Below are 20,720 nucleotides of genomic sequence, written 5' to 3' on the forward strand. Positions count from 1 at the left end.
GACGTGATCTCCAATGTCCACACTGTCGATTCCTGCAACAATAGAAACAACAGAATGGTCCTTCATATCGCTCTCGGTCTGAGGCGGAGGTGTTAATATAGCAGCACAAGTCTCAATATTATCAATTGTAGAATCTATATCCGGGTCTATACAGGGTAGAGCGTTGCAAGGTTGAACCTGTATAGGGGCCCTACCAACATTGGACTGATAGAAAATGAGCTCCTCATCACCTACCTGAAAAGTAAGAGTCTTCCCCCCGACATCTATCACTGCACGACCAGTAAATAAAAATGGTCGTCCTAATATCATTAGAGTGTAAGAGTCTTCGAGGATGTCTAAGACTAAAAAGTCAACGGGAATAAAGAATTTTTCGATCTTTATAGGTATGTCCTCTAAGATACCTAGGGGCCGTGATAAAGTACGGTCGGCCATCTGCACAGTCATGTTGGTACAGTGAAATATGGTCAAACCAAGTCACTTAGCGAGAGACAACGGTAAGACACTCACGCTAGCTCCCAAGTCACATAATGCATTGTCAATTAAAACGGTCTGTTTGGGTGGTGTCTTATTCTGAATTAGGGCAGTGCCCACTTCAGTCAAACCTACCGTTTCATGATCATTTATATGCCTCATACGCGTTAATATTTCTTTCATAAATTTCATGTAAGAGGGTACCTGGGTTAGCAATTCGGCGAAGGGAACGTTGATGTGAAGGCTCTTTAAAATATCAGCAAATTTTCTGAACTCTTGGTCAGCCTTCCTGTTCTGCAACCGCCTCGGGAAAGGGACCGTGATGGGAATTTTCGATCCTTCATTTCTTTTTGCTAAAGTTTCAACACAATCATCAGCAATTTTACTCGATCGACCAACTTTTCTTTTCGATCGAGTGGTTTCTTCAACAATTTCCCTCGATCGAGGACTCTTATCCACTCGATCGAAATCTTCTTTTTCAACAGTACTCGATCGAGCATCAGAACCATTCGATCGAGTACTTTCCACAGCAATTTTCCTCGATCGACCTCCAGAAATGAGTCGATCAAGTACTTTCTTCGGATTCAGCATATTTTCGTCAAGTGACGACTGTTCATGAGGAGGAACTTCGATTTCCGGGTCTGATTTATCACTTCCTATCGGCATTTTAGGTCCCTCATAGGAAAGATCACTCCTCAGATTAATTAAATTACTGTCTCATGATGTTTCTTATCAGGTTGGGACGGAAAATGACCCGGCTGGCTCGATGCTTGATTGGTGGCGAGTTGAGCTATTTGAGACTCAAGTGACTTTATTGATGCATCTTTTTGTTGGTAACTTTTCGGCAATTGAATAGTTAACGATTGAATCATCGACTTCAACTCGGCCATTTCACTTACGCCACGAGAAGAAACACCTTGTTGCGGCGACGGAAAAGATGGGGGCTTTTGAAAGCCTTGTTGAGCTTTATGAGGTGGAACGTAAGGTTGTTGCTGCTGCGGTGGAGGTGTAGGATTCAATACATTTTGACTAGTCCATCTCAAGTTAGGATGGACTCCACTCTGATTGTTGTAATAGGAGCCTACTTGCCTATATTGTTGAAAGGCAAAAACCTGCTCCTTCTCAGCTAGACAGTCAACAACAGTGTGACTGTCTTCTCCTCCACATCTCTCACATGAAACGGTTTCTTGTCTAGTTAACAAGTGAACCATTTGTTGATCTTCAACGTTCTGCAACTCCAACTTGTCAAATCTGGCATTCATAGCTTCTAACAGAGCCACAACTGCACTATCAACAGAAGATACTGTTCTAATTCCTCCTCTTGGGTTCCCATATTCACCACAATGGGTAGCCATCTCCTCTATGATTCCCCACCCCTTTTCATCATTGATATTCTTTTGGAACCGACCATATTATAAAGCATCCAAAATAGCACAGTTGTCGTCATACAACTTATTATAGAATTGGTTGCACAAAAACCACTGATCGAAACCGTGATGAGGAACGGACCATACAAGCTTCTTAAATCGACCCCACGCCTCATATAAGTTCTCATCTGGAGTTTGCTTGAAACTCGTGATATTTCCCCTCAGCTGATTAGTTCGTTGTGGAGGAAAGTACCTTTTATAAAAGGCTAGGGCGAGGGTCTCCCAGTTCGTAATCCCGGCTGCAGTCCTATCGAGGTCACTGAGCCACTCTCGGGCTCCATCAGTCAGCAAAAAAGGAAATAGAATTTCCTTAATCTTGTCCTGTGTCACTCCCTTAGTAGCGGGAATGGTAGAACAGTAGTCTGTGAAGACCTCCATGTGCTTTCGCGGATCCTCACCAGCTACCCCACGGTACATATTCCTCTTGAACAAGTTAATATAAGACGGCTGAATGTTTAATATACTGCCATCCTCTGTTGCAAGGTTGAAACCTTTAGGAATGGAAGCAGCTGTAGGCTCAGAGTGACTCGCGATATCCAAAAAAAATTAGAAAATTTCAAAAAATAATTAAATATTCACGTTTATTTTTGCATATAGGTTGAGTCGGAACGGTTGATTTCCGTGATGATATTGTACTTGAACTTGTCATTTTACTTGAGCCTTGCACTTTCATTGACGGTTATTAGCTGAGTCTTACGCATAATCTACGAGTTTTTGTTTAAATATAGCTGACTGTTTAGACTTGACCTGATAAATTGGCAACCTACTTTACAATTTCTGAGTTTTAGAGCCTTATAACTGGTGACATTCATGACCGGTTTATATAGTAATTGAGAGTTGTACTCCTTGCATAGCATGTTCATCATTTTTGCACTTTTATGACATTCGATTTCTTGTCAAATGCATGCATTCGGGTTTGTGGTCGGTGTCACATGCAGGGAGGTGCTTGCAAATTTCCCTTTTCTTACATTGTTCACCCATTTAGCTCCACTTAAGCCAAATTTAGCCTTTTGACCCATTAGCTACATCCAAAACTGAGCCTGCCTAGTCAAGCTAGTTTAGTATGTCTTTTGTGGTATGTTTTTCCGTCTGCAAGTTTCGCCTGTGTGTATATTATTGGAGTTGGTGGAGGATGAAGGAAAGGAGTATGAGTAAAAAAAAAGAAAAAAAAAAGGAATTGAAAAGAAAAAACGTGAATAGAAAAAAAAAAGAAAAAAATGATGGAAAAAAACATGAAGTTCACGCCCACAGGCAGAAACCAGAGAAAGAAAAGTTTGAAAAATTTTGAGCTGGTTGAAATTTTGAGACCGTATGTGTCATTTCTATCTTGTGACGGTCTCACTCCTCCGTTTTATTTTACATTTTTGAGGAGATAGTGTATTTGGATGGTGAGTTTCGTGCCAAATGAAGGGCCCTTGTGTTTATTTCTTAGTCGGCTGAGATTCGGACGGTCTTATATGGTCCTGTTTAGGAACTAGCTTGGCGCTTTTACCTCCACATTTCCATAAATTTTTTTGCCTTTTCTCACCTGAACCTCACTATCCCTATACTATTTGTAAACCCTCAGCTGTGACGGACATTGTTGGTTGGAATGTGTGCATTAGTGCTCTCGTCTTTCATTTTTGTTGCATGCATGCTATGTAGGTCGCAGTTTAGGTGAGTGGCTGTTTCTCTTTCTCTCTTTTACATATAATTCACCCTTTGCTTCATGAGAGAAGAGTGACCACGTAAGAGTCAGATTTTGTTGGTCTTGCAAGGTCGATAGGTCGGCTTTATTTCTGAACAACTCATAACTCGTTTGCGTATCGACTGTTATAGCTGTAACCGTTGGTTTTTGTTGCATTAAATTGGTTCAAGTAGACAAGTTATAGCTAGCTCTGAGTTATCATTTCCATTCCATTAGTTTGCATTTAGTTTACTCGAGAACGAGTAAAGGTTCGGTTTGGGGAGATTTGATACGTGCATTTTGTATAAGTCTTTTTAGCCTATTTTTGCACGTATTTCCATGTACTTTTGTACTGTTTATATTGCATAAAGCCCCGAAATGGCTACTTTGGTTCGTCTTGTCTATTTTGCAGGAACGAACGTGAAGGTAGTAGAATCGTCCCATTTTCGTCCTGTTTTGCATACATTTTGAGGAGACGGGATTTTCAGAGCGAGATACTGCATTGGGATGCGTGAAGGAATGGTCTACGAAGCAGTCGGCAACGAGTTTGGAGCTGTTTTGGAGGAAGAACACTCGATCGAAGACTTTTCTTAGTTGATCGAGTGGTTTAACAAGCTGAGGAGGTCGATCGAGTAATCTACTGTGCTTGATCGAAATGCTGAAATTCGAGGTTACTCAATCGAGTGATATTTATGCTCGATCGAGTGGGTTGCTGGCTGAATTCCTCGATCGAGCTGTTTCAAACTGCTCGATCGAGTGGATTAGGGTTTAACGGGTCTTAATTAGTCCGTGTTACTTATTTTAGTTTATGGACTTAGTTATTTTCTATTTAAGCGTGAGTTAATTTGGTCATTTGGATCTTCTTATCTATCTTTCACTGCTTAACACTCTAAAACGCTGCTTTCTCTTTTCCCTAAACTTTTTCACTGTAACTTTTGCTTTCGGGTTATTTTGCTTAGATCTTGTGTTCTTTACGTCGGAATTGTCGCTATTGTAATCTCTTACTCTCCCTTAATCATAATCTTTCATTTGCTTGCATTAATTCTCTTATTAAATTCTCTTAATTTCTGCCCTAATCTCATTTATGCAATTTTATTACAATTTCAATATGTTTGTTATTAGTTTATTCATTATTATTAATCTTGACAATATTGATAGTATGAGTAGCTAATTTAATTCATATTGGGACTAGGGGATCTATGGTAGAATTGTGACGATGTAGCGAATAGGTTAGATGACTTATTTGTGAGATCCTGTACCCATGGCAATTTAATTGTATTTACCGACTTAGTTGAGTGCACGCTTCTAAGTTACCCTTTAATCTGGTTAAATTTAATCCTGGATCGGAAGATTGGACTAAATAGACCTGCTATGAACAGTAGACTACCCTGACAAGGACGGAAGTTAAGTTAGTGGAAATCTAGGATAAAAAGTGGACCGGAAGGACCTTTCAACATCCGTCTCACAATGAGTTATCTAGACTATTTGCAGTTGAGTCATTAGGCTACCGTAGTGAACCGAAATCCGGACATGTCCTCTCTTTATTGATATTCTTATTCTTGCTTCCTGCCCTTTTACTGCTCTTATTTATTTCTCTTTCCCTTAAGCCTTTTTAGTTTAGAAAATCAAATTTGCAAACCCCCATATTGTGACCGAATAGACGGACCTTTTACAGATATCTTGCCTCCCTGTGGAGATCGACCCGACTTCCCTAGCTATATAGTTAGTTTAGTTGGTTATTTTTGATAGGTATACGACTGCCCTGTCATACGATATGTTAATATTCGTACCCTAATATATTTAAAGAACAAGTGACCCCCTCAGTAAAGATTAACGTCTGCATATAGGTACCTCGGGGATGACAACATTGATGCGTTTATCAGGCCATTGCACATAAGAGCTTAGGACTTCTTTCAAATAAGTGACCCCCTCAGTAGGAAATGGTACTTTTACTTCCCCATAGTTGTCTTTATATAATTGGGACACTTCCACTTTCCTGCAATTGTGACGAAGGGGTATACCATGAACCTTAACTTGCTGAAGCCGTTCGTAATTAAACACGCACTACTACAAAACTAGTGATGGACATCGGACTTTTTGATATATAGACGTCGGATACACAACCGATGTAGAGTTTGGTCATGTCCATTGTTGATTAATGGACATCGGATTTTAAACCGATGTCCATTATTAAAATTTGCACATCGGATTTTTAGGAAAATCGATGTCTATTTGATCAATAGCACAAAGCATTGTTTGACATAGGTACTAAAGATAAGGACTCGTCCCCCTTTTAGTATTATATGCCTAAAATGACTCTCGTACGCCCTGGATAAGGCCATCCACTATCCAAAGGTTCTGAGTAAGGGGTGAGGGTACGTATTGGGAAGCCCTTTAATCAGACACCCAATCCCGCCCGCATTAGCGGCCTCTACTGATCGATCGGGGTTGTTTAAGTGCAAGAGTTGATAAAACTGTGTAAATGCATGAATGCACATCCAAAAGTGTTAACCTAGCATGTGAGCTTTCTAAGTCGGTTTTTTAATCCAAGTATCAAGCATAAGATGTCAAGTTGGATTTATGGTTTATTTGCATGTGATAACGGAAATTAAACATCCATTTACCAAATTCGGGTTATGATGCTTAACACGATCCATTTATTGAAAAAGGGTGTCGAATGACAAAGTGTAAAAACGTAAGTTGGCAATCTGATCCGTCATGTATTCGGATTAACCGTAATCGGGATCGTTCTAGACAAGTGCTAAAAACGAGGCAGAACAGGGCCAGGCACCCCTGTTAAGGCGCGAGCCTATTGGTGAGGTAAGGGGTTCCGCCCAGGTTTTGAAATATGAAAGCAGAGGGCCTCATGGGGCGCGAGCCATTGGGCGAACCAAGGGGTATCTCCTGGTTGTTAAAAAGGTTGCTTAAAACCGTTTTTTTTTGTGAATAAATGATTTGCAAGTGTTGTTTGCATGACTCAGAATAATTACTATTGTGTTAGTAACATTCGTTGTCGGATTTGCATATTTGAAAAGTATAGTTTACAAATAAAAATGTAAAATGTGTAAAAGGAAAATGTTTGATTTGAACTAATTATGTTAAGTTCAATTATTTGCAATTAGTCAAGTTTGTCATCGTACTCGGATTAAACCGACATGGTATAAATAACCAAGGATGATTATGAATTATGACTAATATGTTTACAAATGTAAATAAATGAGAAAAATGGTAAATAAAAGAAAAGGGTGTTAAAACACCCATTAAAATGTAATTAACCAATAATATCATCGAGTCACGGAATAAACCGTCATGGTATAAAGAACCAAGCATGATTTTCATAATGGTCAAAATATGTATCATAAAAATGAATTAAAATGGTAAAAACCGTAAAAGGAAGAAGGTAAAAATAAAATAAATGAATAAAGAGGAAAGACGAGAACAAACACAGATGGGTCTGACCTGGACACCCACAAGAGGCGCGAGCCTCCTTGCATAGCAAGGAGCTCCTGTCTCAGGCCAAAACTCGGTTTTGGCTCGTCTAACCTATATTTGAATCGTGTTATGCATTGTTCATGCATATAAACTCATAAAAACAGTAAAGACATAATATAAATGAAATATTTACACCCTCAAACTTACGTATTTTGATGTTTGCGTGGTAGATGACTTTAGTGACGGTTTTCTCGTTGTGACTACTCGAAATCAAAGAAGTTTAAAAAGAGTGCCTTAAAAAAGGATTTGGTTTTGAAAATATGTTGAAAATATGTTAATTAAAACATGTTGATTAATGTTGAGTTGGTCGAATGGGTCGGTCGAATGCACGGTGACGGTACCAAACAAAATGTGCAAGGCTTGTGTTTACGATCGGTAGGTCGTAAACACGTGTCGATTTTGTGACTTAGGAAGTCGGGTCTAGAAGTTTAAGGGAGAGGTGAAGGGGCGGACGCTCACGTGAATATTATGGTGTGTGATGGTTGGTAATTATAGAGAAATGTGGGATGGTAGGTCGGTTGTGTTTGCTTAGAGCCTAAGCAGACACCTGCTTTAGGCGCGAGCTACCTCGTGATGGAAAGGGGTGTATTGTCATTTTCAATTTGGACGTGGCTAATTCTCCCTCCATTGTTGATATGTGGTAATCATATAAGATGTCGTGTAACAATATGGGCATCTAATAAGATGATTTTGGTGTTACTTGAGGTAGGTGATTTGTGTCTTTGACTCGAGTTTGACCCGTGTGAGTCGGGATTTGAATTTCGAGTCGGTTTTTGGCTCGGTGTCGGTTTTGACTCTAATTAGGGTCATTTTTATGGAAATGACATGATGAAAACATTTATGGCATTATTTTTGACATTCGAGATTTGGGTTGACTCGAGTTGCGAGTTTCTAAGTCGGTTTTGGGTCCGAAGACGGTTTTAACTCTAAATAGTGTTATTTTAATGCAAATAAAGTTAGAAAACTTTTGAAATCATTTTTCATATCCGAGTAGTGCATTAAACCGTCTCATGTATAGCCAATCCACACACGCATATCAAAAACACGTTATAGTCCGATCATCATCGGGTGGTTTTTGGAAGGTGCAGATACTGGGTATCTCCAGAGCTCCCACTTTGACTAAGGCTTGGACAGGGTGAAAGTCAAAGTATGATCTCCAAGTCAATCGAAGATTACAACCTGAAGACCATTGCGACGTCGAGGCGACTCAAAAGGGTTTGAGGCAAGGACCTGCCGTCGGGAAGGGCGACGTCGAGGCGACTCAGGGATTCGAGTCAAGGACCTGCCGCCGGGAACATTTTAGAGTCTGTCGACTTCCGATTCGGGTCGTTTAAAGTCCATTAGACTACGTATAAAGGCTCGCCAGCCATAAGAAGGAGTCATACCTGAGGCATCTTCGGGATATGTCCTTGAATCTTTTGCGCGCAAAGGCTCGCCAGCCGGTGATGAAGGTGTTGCATTTGGAGGCGCGCCAGCTATAGGAAGGAGTCATACCCGAGGCATCTTCGGGATATGTCCTTGAATCATTTGCGCACAAAGGCTCGCCAGCCGGTGTTGAAGGCGGTGCGTTTTGAGGCTCGCCAGCCATAGAAATGAGTCATACCTGAGGCATCTTTGGGATATGTCCTTGAATGGTATCTTGTGTGCGTGCAAAGGCTTGCCAGCTGTGATAAGGAGTCATACCCGAGGTATCTTTGGGATACGTCCTTGAGTTATACCTTGTTTGCGGACAAAGGCTCGCCAGCTTGTGAAAATAATTAAGTCATACCCGAGGCATCTTCGGGATACTTCCTTGAGTTGTATCTTGTATGCGGACAAAGGCTCGCCAGCTGTGTTGCGGATATAAAGAGGGCTTGCCAGCCGTGGTGCGTTGTAAGGCTCGCCAGCCATGGTGCGTTATAAGTCTCACCAGCCATGTTGAAGGTGCGTTCTGAGGCTCGCCAGTTATGTAGTCGATGGGGCTAAAAGCCCTTGGATTTGATAGGTCGACGTTTTTTGGGAAGAACCCAATACTCTGTTGGAGCGAGTTTGTCTTCTCAAGATTATCTGCATGCTTAGCGACCACACAAATCCGCAGTCTCATAGACAGGCACGTAGCATGCCAGCACATAAGCAGATAAGTATGTGAGTAGTTAGCATATAAGCAACTAGGATATAAACATATAAGCACATAAGCATGTGAGCAGTTAGCATATAAGCAACTAGTATGTAATATCTCACGCGAAGGGAGATAGAATTTTTGAATGTTGTGAAGCTTAAAGGCGAGTCTTGTTACTCGTAGATCTGTGATTTGATAGAATTGACACACGTGACCGTTGCGATATTGACTCAGATGGACGCATACCGACAGACTGACATAGCAGACGGCCGTGAACGTGATACAAAGTTGGTATCGACACGACACGGGGTGACTCTGACAGACCTTGCACATGTAAGTGCAACTCCTAGCCAAGAAAGGGTGACAACGCATATCAAATCCTTGGAGTAGTAGGTCCGTTCGGCTGGGGAACATGAATTGATTATCTTCTCTAGACATGTCTGCCTCTGTTTGCTTGTTTTGAGATCCCTTCTCGAGTTTTGATGATTCGGAGAGCGGAATCAAAACCTTGTCATCGTTCGAACCGAGCACTAGTCTATAGGCGGTTTTATTTTGGACTATAGTTGAGACTCAAAAGATGTTTGAGGATAATGAATGGGTGGCGTCTTGAAAGAGAAGCCCCTAGAGTGAGAAGGTGGAAACTTAAAAACAAGGAATGGGTGACGTCTTAAGGAAGAAGCCCCCAGTAAAGAGGTATAAGATTAATTTTTGCAGCTGGGTGGGCTGCTGTTGAGGATTGATGTTGATGGTTGAGATTGAAATGGGTGTGCGGTTGTGTCCTTGTTGGGGGACTGCCTACGTATTCGCGTGTATGTGAAATCAAACCAGATCGTAGTTCTGAGCTGGTTATTGAGGATTGAAAATTGGAATTATTTTGAAAGGGATGTGCGGTTGTGCCCTTGTAATTGGACTGCCTACGTATTTACGTGAAGTGAAATCAAACCAGATCGTAGTTCTGAATGTGTGTGCAATGGGATACAAAATAAACGTGTGAAAATTGAATGTGTGTGGGGATGTGGTTATGCCCTCGTAATAGGACTGCCTACGTATTCGCGTGTGTGAGAAATCAAACCAGATCGTAGTTCTGAGTTTGTGCCTAAGCGAGTTTTTAGGACCTTAAAGTGTTTTGAGGTGGATGGTTGTGTCCTTGAAGGATTGCCTATGTATTCACGTGAAGTGAAATCAAACCAGATCGTAGTTCTGAATCTATGTGCCTAAGCGAGTTGTTAGGACCTTAAAGTGTGAGGGTCACGACGGTAAATTCCGTTTGGTGACTCAAAAAATTGATTTGAGATAATCCCTCCTTGATCATGAATTGAAGAGGTGTAATATTTTGAAAATGTTCCTTATAATATGAGCACACTAAAAAGTGGACTCGATGGGTTGATTAGGTTTGCTCCGTTCTCAGTAGCAAAGCATTCGAGGACTCTATATCTGGGTCAGGGTGAAAATGGCTTCGACATTATAGAATGTGGATCTTGGTAATAATGGGCTTGTTTGACAGATAAAAATCTGGAGTTGAGGGTCACGACGGAAAATTCCGTTTGGTGACTCGAAGGTTGATTGGAGTGAATTACCTCTTGATCATGAATCGAAAAGGCATAGTTTGTGAAAATGTTTTGTGTGAGCAGACTAAAAAGTGGACCCTAAGAATGAAATGGGCATTAGTTATTCCAGGGAGCAATGTTTTTTAAAACTCCGTATCTAGGTTTGGGTGAAAATGGCTTCAACATTATGAAATGCGGAGCCTGGTAATAATAGGTTTGTTTAACAGATAAAAATCTGGAGCATGGATTTGGTGGTGTTTAGGCCGATGGGTTACGGCTTGAAATGTGGTGTGGAATGTTAGAAATCTATATCTCATTACTATACATATTCATATATGTGATGATTTAACTTAGTCATAAAATTAAATATTGATCTTATGCATGCAAACAATAATAATAATAATAAGGAAGAAATCATCATCTTACATTGAAGATTTCGGATTATTTGGGCACAAGTGAGTTGTCCTACTCACTTGTTCTTGAGCTTCCTAAAATGGATGAACAAGGATTCAAGTAGAGAATCCCTCCCAAGGAATAATACCCAAGGTAACTACTTAATAAAATTAATATTATTATTACTAGAACAATATTAATTTGGAATAAAATTGACCAAAATATTATTTTGTTCTCTTAATATTTCGGCTAAGAGAAGGGAGAAAATAGGAAGAAGTTTTTATCTCTCTAAAACTCTTATTTTAGATGGATGTGAGAATGAATAATACACTAATCTTTTTAGTAGTGTATATGGTCAATCATAGAGGAAAAACCCATGGCTTTTCTCTATGAAAAACCGGGTAGAAGGGGGAGGTGGTGATGCCCAATGCATGATCAAAGTGCTCTTCACAATAACCATTTAGGTATGCATGGCTAGGTTTAGGTAAATGATTATGCTTTCCACTGAAGGATTAATTAACACAATATTTAGCCTAAATCACCCATATTTCGGTCCATATTAAGATAAAATGGATTCCATTTTATCTTTGTCAATTTGTCAAATTGTCACATGTCACATGTCATGTAAATTTATTATGTATTTTTAACATATTAAAAATCAACGCATTAATAAAAATACGTCATATACAAAATTGACTTAGTAATTCATAATTACTTGTACCAAAATATTTTACCAATTATAAATCACAACATCTTGTATTTATAATAAATTATTCATTCAAATGCAATTGTTTCCTTAAACAATAATTTCATCTAAGTAATAAAACAATTCGATCACTTAGACCGTATCTTATTTAATCAAATTATAATGAGATACGTAAATATTATTTCCAAAATCGTCCGTCAATTTTAAGTAATTTAATCAACCCGTATCGTCATACGATCAACCCGTATGGTCATACGATCAATTAAAATAATCAATTAAGAGTGTTACCCTTTAGGTATGACCTAAGGGGATCAACTGATCACCACCGTCGCACGACAGTAATGTCAAACTCTAGTCAGCCAATCATTACCGATATGTGTGGACCAGTTGACAGTAAAATATTACTTCCCAATTGTATTCTTTAAAATGAGGCTTAAACATGTGATCATCATGATCAACAGTTGTGATCGCATTATTTTCGGAGGACACATATTCCAACAATCTCCCACTTGTCCTCGACAAGTGTGCGTCACCAATTCTCTTGTCCTATTACTATCTCCCACTCAATGCAAGGTGTCTTTCAGGTCGTACTTGCAAGTGATCATATCGAGAGTGGTTTCCTCGATCTGGAGAATAACTGATTGACCGGATTTATCTACCATAGATATCTTCCGAGCGTGGCCACGCATTTCCAGTTCATTACTCCTCGAGTGGCCCTGAGATATTGTTATAACCCTGACTAGGGGTGGACAATTCCTATCGCACTCATTCCCTTCGACTAGCCACAGCCATCATAACCCAAAATATGCCCATTTGACCCCATTTACGAAGGTCGTCGTAACACAAATCAAAGTTAATCTGAAACTGTGCCATCTTAGGCGAATAGTCTTTAGTCAAAAGAATCAACTCATTAGAATACTATAGTAGCTCTCGCCACGACCAGGCTATATAAATTTGCCAGAACTCTATAAGCGGTCATAAGGCCCGACAAAGTGTTCCTAACAGTCTGCCTATGTGATCGACTGGTCATTCTCATATGACTCCATGGCACTTGAACTTGTCATCAATCGCATCATATTCTAGTCACTTCGAGACGTCACCTCATACAAGTAACTATGGGCGAATACAATGTTAATCCGTGTTCACTTTAACGGGGTTCAATTGTCTCTACAACCAGTTTGGATGTAGCAAAGTATAAGGTGAGTTAATAATAAATCCAACGACAAATGTCGACATCACATTCGGATAGTCAATACCATATAACAACCTTGTGATGCATATCGTAAGTGTGCAAACACTAGTCGATTGCAATAGAAGTTTAATATACCATGTGCCCATGTGTTCAAACTTCTTATATTGCATTTTCCTTTATATTCATGTTATCTCTCATAGCATGAACCTTACCAAGTACACATATAGGTTCCCAACCTCGGTTTGGGTTCTTTATCTTGAAAGAACTTTCTGGTTGTTTATCACACAACCAACGAATTTTTGGTGGATGATATAACTTGCACTGGTCAAGTGTTCTACCAACTCACAATGCACTAGGTATATGTTTTTTAGAGTCTTGCAACAATTGTCAAGATGATTAGCCTAGCACTTCTCACAAGTCCTAGCATATTAGAAAATATTAGTTTTGAGTAACTTCTTACTTCAACTAAGTATCTTTCCTAACTTCTTATTTCTCCTTTTATCTTGAAAAGCTTAGGATTTTCATAAATCCTTACGCGTGTTCGAATTTTAATATGTGCAACCTATTGTCACATAACAGAGCGTTCTGTTCAACACTGAAATCGCTCATCGGATTCTCCTCGAGAATTCATGACGATTCTTCTATGGCTTGCCGATGATTCATCATGTTCTTATGCATATGATTCATTATTGGACATTTGCATGATTATTCTAATGGCGGAAACATTATTAACTAATAATCATGTGATCAACCATTCTTAGGTTCAATGAACGACCATGACTGCTAATGGCAATTCCATTTTCATTGACATGAATAACCTACGTTTCTCGTTGATTCGATGTGTATGTCTCAATACCTATCCAACATCTCATGATGTAATTGGATTCATCATAGTCCATTTTCATCCAGAATTAAAAACTCACATACTTCTTTGTGAAAGAAAGTACTAGCTCGTCACTCTCAATGAGTAATGAGTTATAAACTTTTACAAGATAATTGCTCCCACTAAATTCCATGTCTTCACATGATAATTTCCAACTCCCACTTAATTTCACATGTTTCGCAATTGACTACTCAATCGAAACATTTCAAGAATTGAAATATTTTTGCTTTGCTAAGTTATTAATATAAAACCATATATGTTCCCATCATATCCTTTCAAAATACCTATTTTGAAAAGGTTTCAATCTTAACCTTATGGAAAGAGATTTTAATCTCTAACTAATTTATTTTGTAATGATGCGTAGCAATGTCATTATTTAAATGTTAATTATATCTAATACACGTCCTTCTCAAAATACCCTTTTCGAAAGGAGGTTTAACCATTTCATTTTTATAATGAGGTTAAGGAATGACATTAGTTCTTGTGGATATCGGCATATCAATCTTTGCAACTTTTAGTCATAAATCTCATTTATTTTCTAGGATGCAAATTTGATTCATTTAGGCTCTTAAGTAAATATCAATATTGAAACTATTGGTCAAATGTTGTTCATAAACTAGTCAAAACTCTTGTTATGACTTTGCATTACTCATTCTTTATTCCAAAACTTTCTTTTGGTCTCCTCGTGTAGTTATCTTGAGAACATATTCTTTAGATTACTTCACTTGGTCTCACTAATCATGTAGATTTCATCTATTCGAGACCATAGATCTCATCTATTCGTGTATACTATCTATATAGGTATACAAATCATTCTTTCTTGTGTAGATCTCATTTACACAAGTACACAAATTTTGCTTGGTGTTCTTTGTGTCTTTATTTTCTCCCACTCTATCTTTAGAATGAATACACTAGAGATTCAAAGATAGCATATGACTATATGAGACACAAATAATGATTTTTGAAGTATAAGGAGGACTATGTCATAGGTTGACTAATTGTTTTAGATTTGATAAGAGTACTTGGTGATTGACATTCCTTTAAGAGAGTTCATCAACTCAATATCACTTTATGAATGATCATAACAAGCCTTAAGCTTGTGGACATATAATGAATCCCATCATTATAGTTGTCCATTAGATCACTTTAAGTGAATGATCATATGTTTCTATGAGCAAGCATATAAAGACAAATTTTTGAACAAGGATAAAATACGATAAAACGGGTGACTTAGGTTGCAAACCAAGCCACCATTATCCAAAATACAACCATTATCCAAAATACATTTCCATGTCGAACACAAAAATCAAAAGGTTCTAAAATCCGAAACATAAATTAAAATAAGACAATAAAAAGTCAAGCTTCATGGAAGCTACTCCTAGCTTCTTGATGGTTTCTCAAGCTTGATTTTCTTTTCCCTTGTCCTTGCTTGGTGGAGGCCCTATTTACAATAAAAAGGGGATACATTATCACAACTTTGTATCACAATACCATAGTTGAATTAGAAACATAAAAGAAAGGATAGTCATTTACCTACTGGAGTGATCTTTCCAGCTTTAATGTCACCAAGATATTTGGAACAATTTCTTTTCCAATGTCCAACACCATTACAATAATGGCATTTATCAAGAGGATCCTTCTTGATTTTGGAAGTGCTAGCTTCATAAGTCTTAGCTTTGGTGAATGTGGGAGCTTGCTTCTTACCTTTCTTCCCATTATTCTTTAACTTCCCCATGCTTTTGGTGCTTATGTTAAGCACATCCTTAGGTGGGTTAACATTTAACCCCATGTCTCTTTCGGCTTGCACAAGTAACTTGTGCAAATCTTCAAGAGATACGATCTTGTCTTGCATGTTAAAATTCACCCGGAATTGAACATACGCTTTGACTTTGGATAAGGAGTGTAGAATCCTATCTACAATGAGTTCTTTGGGGATTTCAACTTTTTGAATCTTCAAGGTCTCGACTAGCTCCATCAATTTGAGCACGTGAGGGCTAACCTTTTTGCCCTCCTTAAAGTCGAGATCAAAGAATGCCGCGGCCGCCTCATATTGGATGATCAGCGGAGTTTGTGAAAACATTGTCACAAGCTTGGAATGGATTTCATTAGCGGTGCCCATCTTAAAGGCTCTCCTTTGGAGATCCGCCTCCATCGCAAAGATCAACACATTTTTCATTGCGGCGGATTCCTTGTGGTAAGCCTCATATGCTTCCCTAGTAGCGGCACTCGACCGAGCATTAGGTTCGGGTGGAGAGGCCTCGGTAAGGTAAAGAAGCTTGTCATCACCTTGGGCGGCTAGTTTGAGTTGGGCATCTCAATCGGAGAAATTTAACCCATTATTTTCAAGTTTACATCGATCCATGAAGGATCGGAGCCATGAAGTATTAGTGAGAGGTGTAGCGTTGGTGTTTGGAGTGGCCATTTGTTATGAGAAATAGAAGCGGTCTACAAAACAAAATACAGAAAGAATAAAACATTTGTCGTTTTCAAAATAATAAGACTCGTAAAATTAATTTAAACAAGTTTTATTGCATTTATCTAGTGACCTCTACCCAACTAGAGAAATGATTCCAAGACCCAAATTCATATCAATTTAGGCACGGGGTAGCCGAGAAACACTTATCAATATAACTCGGTGGATTAACCTTTTAATCGATTCTACTTTTAGAACTCTTGCTCGATATAACTACTCTAATGTTTATCTATAGCCCGGAACACATGCGACTACGGTCATGAATACTTTCGTTGAGGTCAATCCAAATTTTGAATAAATGTGTCCATGATCGAAATTCACATTAACTTGGGCACGGGGTAGCCGATGAAACCCTCATAAACATGAACTCGGTGGATAAACATTTGTATACCCATTTCCCCTACGTAACAAGGTTTGTACCCCGGGGTGGCCGAGTGCACTCCCTCGCGAAATAGGTTTTCATGGTTTCTACTCTTTGGTAAGGCTAAGTCTCAATTGTTTATTTTAGCGAGAGGTCATGTCAATTTATTATCTATCACGTTTTAAGTGAACTAAAGCGGTGAACTACGATAATTTTAATTGACACGGTCGATAAACTCGATTATAATGACAATGCATGTTTTAGTTATAGCGATTTAGCGATGCATGCAACATATAAATAAAATGCAAAGCATAAATTAAATCCTAGTATGGCCTTCCTAAAATAGAAAATCTAATTAACTATTATATATTCGGAAACCAACTCCATTGGTCCCTTGAACTTTGGTTTTGGTCACGCATCTCGAGGTAACACCGTCTTTATGTATCGCCTTTTTGAGTGACACCGTCTTCAAGGAACTCCGAAATAAATAAATTACATAACAAATTACATAATTTCCTATTATACATTAGTAAATAAAATAAAATAAATCTATTAAATTACAAAACGGTGATACGAGATCACAATAAATTACAACCGAATCGATATTCCTATACATTTCGGGTAATACCAATTAAAAACTAAGACCATACTAAGTAAAAAATTACATAAAATAAAATTACATAAAATAAAATTATGACAATCATAAATAAAATGCAGCATTATAATATGTATGAACATGCCCCATTTTATGCTAAATCGCCTTTAAGGATCCAATATCGTATATTAAACGGTTTTTACGGATTTGCGTGATTCAACCTTTTAAAATCACAATGAATTACATAAATCATATTTATGCACAAGTTAATTACCCTAACCAACTTAGGACTCAAAATTAGTCTCCACTAACTATTTGATTATAATTAACTTATATTTCTTAAAATTGTTGATTAATGGACCCAAAATTACAATAAAATGCTAAAACTCCAAATAAATCATAAAAATTTCAAATAAATATGAAATTTTAAATTTAAACTCATGAACATTCTGAAAAAATACCATGACACTCATAATGTTCAAAAACTTAGGTTAAAAATTTCGAAATTTATCGGGAAAACCAATGTTGCGGTTTATCGGATTTATCAAATATAATCATAAAAACATGAGAAAAATTATATTTATCAACTTTTCAATTTTAGATCTGAAATAGGTAATAAAATGCAACATGTGACGTTTTTCCTTAGTCATGAAGTATGTTTTAGCAATTATTCACTAATTAAAGTCACTATTTATGCTATTTTCCATCAAAAATTCATAAATCATGCATAAAGACTTAATTATAGCCTATTATTTTACACACATCTTGTAAAATTGCATGTGACAACATACTAAATTTATATGACCATATTCGAAATTTAGTTCATATTAACCTATTTTTCATTTCAATTCGATTTTTATCATGAAAAATCCATATTTCGAGCATAAAAACTCCAAAAAATCTGAAAACTTACAGGTCATCTAAAAATAATATATGTGAAAACATATCCACAAACCACTGGAAAATTCGAAGTTTAGCTAATTTTAGTCCGAAAATGATATTTTTATCCTAAAATCACATTTTTAATGCCATTATTTTGTTAGATGAACAATAAAAATACATAAATTAACCAAAATATCCTAAATACATTTTAGGACCAGAAACTTTAACATGCAAATTTTTTTTTTTTTTCCCGTGATATATCATAATAACACAAATTTATTAGTTTTATATGTTAATCGTATAACTCAGAAAAACTATAACCGATTTGCATGCAAACAACCTAAGGCTCATGATACCGCTTGTTAGAAATCTATATCTCATTACTATACATATTCATATATGTGATGATTTAATTTAGTCATAAAATTAAATATTGATCTTATGCATGCAAACAATAATAAGAATAAGGAAGAAATCATCATCTTACATTGAAGATTTCGGATTATTTGGGCACAAGTGAGTTCTCCTATGTAACACCCCCTCATACCAAGGTGCCTTACCAGGACCACCCTACCATGAAAGTGTGTTACCATCTCGGTTGCCCGAGGTTAGTATATATCAAAAAGCGTCGAATCGAGCACATTTATTAAAAAATCTTGTAAAGTGTAAAGCTTACATCATCCAAACTCAAATACTGTTTTAAACAAAATACAACTTCAAAGTCTGACAAATAAAGAAATCCAACTAAGACTCAGACGGTGATGCTATGACTCGTGATGGCACTCCTCCCAAGACGGTCCCAAGCTCACACTAGCAATACTGTCAAGCCCGCTCACCATCCCCGAATGGATCACCGCAGATTCCACAAACAACAACGGGTCAGTATTACTCAACAATATAAGACAGACAAACGATACAATCAATCGATCATCTTCCAATTCCAATCTTTGTTCCCATATCAGAATCGACTACACACCAAAGTGTGTAGCCCCCGCCAGATTACCCATCGCAACGGGTAATCCTCGCCGCCGATGGGTGACCGCGGCCGATCCCACCTAGTCCGGCTCCTCAATGAGCGACACACAATCCCCTGTCCCTTAATGTGCACATCCCCTCCCGTGGCGGGTTCCACGGAGGGCGAACTAGGGTGTGAAGCCACTCCCGCAAGTGACTCCACCACAATCACAATCACAAGATATCACAGCCATCTCAACACCCTTACACCAACATCATCACCACAAACTCCATACTCCGATGATCAACAGATAACAATAAACAAAACAACATGTCTTACAATAACAGTAAACTGAGTAGGAAACCCTACCTTAGAAATCAACAGTGGAAATGAACTTGCACACTCAGAAAGGCTCCTCTACGAAGTCTTCTCCTATATCATAATCATATCACACAATTAGACATTGCACAACCCCCATATTCCCAATTCCATAATTATACAGTAACCCCAACGAATACAACAACATAGAATAAAACTTACCAACAGTAGGATGAGGGATTGTACGTAAGGACTCCGAAGGTTTCGCAAACAACAAAGAAATTGGGTGATTAAGGAGTGATTAGGGAGAGATTAGGGTTACCGTAAAATGATGAAGTAGAAATGATGTTTTGAAAACTGACGCGGGATATAAAATAAATCTTAAACGCTCCCTAATCAAACCGTCAAAATAATACTCGCCAGACCGAATACTCGGTCGAGTAAAGTTATACTCGGCCGGGTATCCTCTACTCGGTCGAGTATTCACTATACTCGGCCGAGTATTCATCGGCAGAACCAAAGAAAATCCGTAGTGTTACAATCTTCTCCCCTTAAAAAGAACTTCGTCCCGAAGTTCACACTGTACTATAAAACAAAGCACAACACTATGCCACAAGTCTATACTAACCACATATAACAACACCAAGGAACTATACAAATCACCACAAAAGTCATTACCCCGACTCAAAGTAAAACAACAACAAACAAAACACGACCGCGACCATCTCCTACCCCCCTAAAAAGACAACGGTTACGTCCCCGTAACCAAACATACCTGATCAAAAAGGTTAGGAAAACGTTCTCGCATAGCTTCCTCGGGTTCCCATGTGGCTTCCTCCACATTATGATTGGACGAAAGGACCTTGAGTAAGACTGTCTCACCATTCCGGGTCTTACGAACCTTGCGATCAAGAATCTCCTTAGGAATTTCGGCGTAGGACATGGATTCATCAAGCTCGTTGTTCTCCATCTCAAGGATATGCGACGGATCGCTCACATACTTTTGAAGTTGAGATACATGAAAAACATTGTGTACTCTATCCAAAACTGGTGGTAACGCTAATCTGTAGGCCACCTCGCCAACACGGTCTAAAACCTCATAAGGACCTATAAACTTTTGGCTTAGCTTACCCTTTTTCCCAAACCTCATAACACCGCGCATAGGTGATACTTTTAAAAGAACCTTGTCACCTACCATAAACTCAATGTCCTTGCGGTGCAAGTCGGCGTAGCTCTTCTGACGATCTTGAGCTGCTCTCAT

The sequence above is a fragment of the Silene latifolia genome, chromosome Y (genome assembly GCF_048544455.1).
Source record: "Silene latifolia isolate original U9 population chromosome Y, ASM4854445v1, whole genome shotgun sequence".
Taxonomy (NCBI): domain Eukaryota; kingdom Viridiplantae; phylum Streptophyta; class Magnoliopsida; order Caryophyllales; family Caryophyllaceae; genus Silene; species Silene latifolia.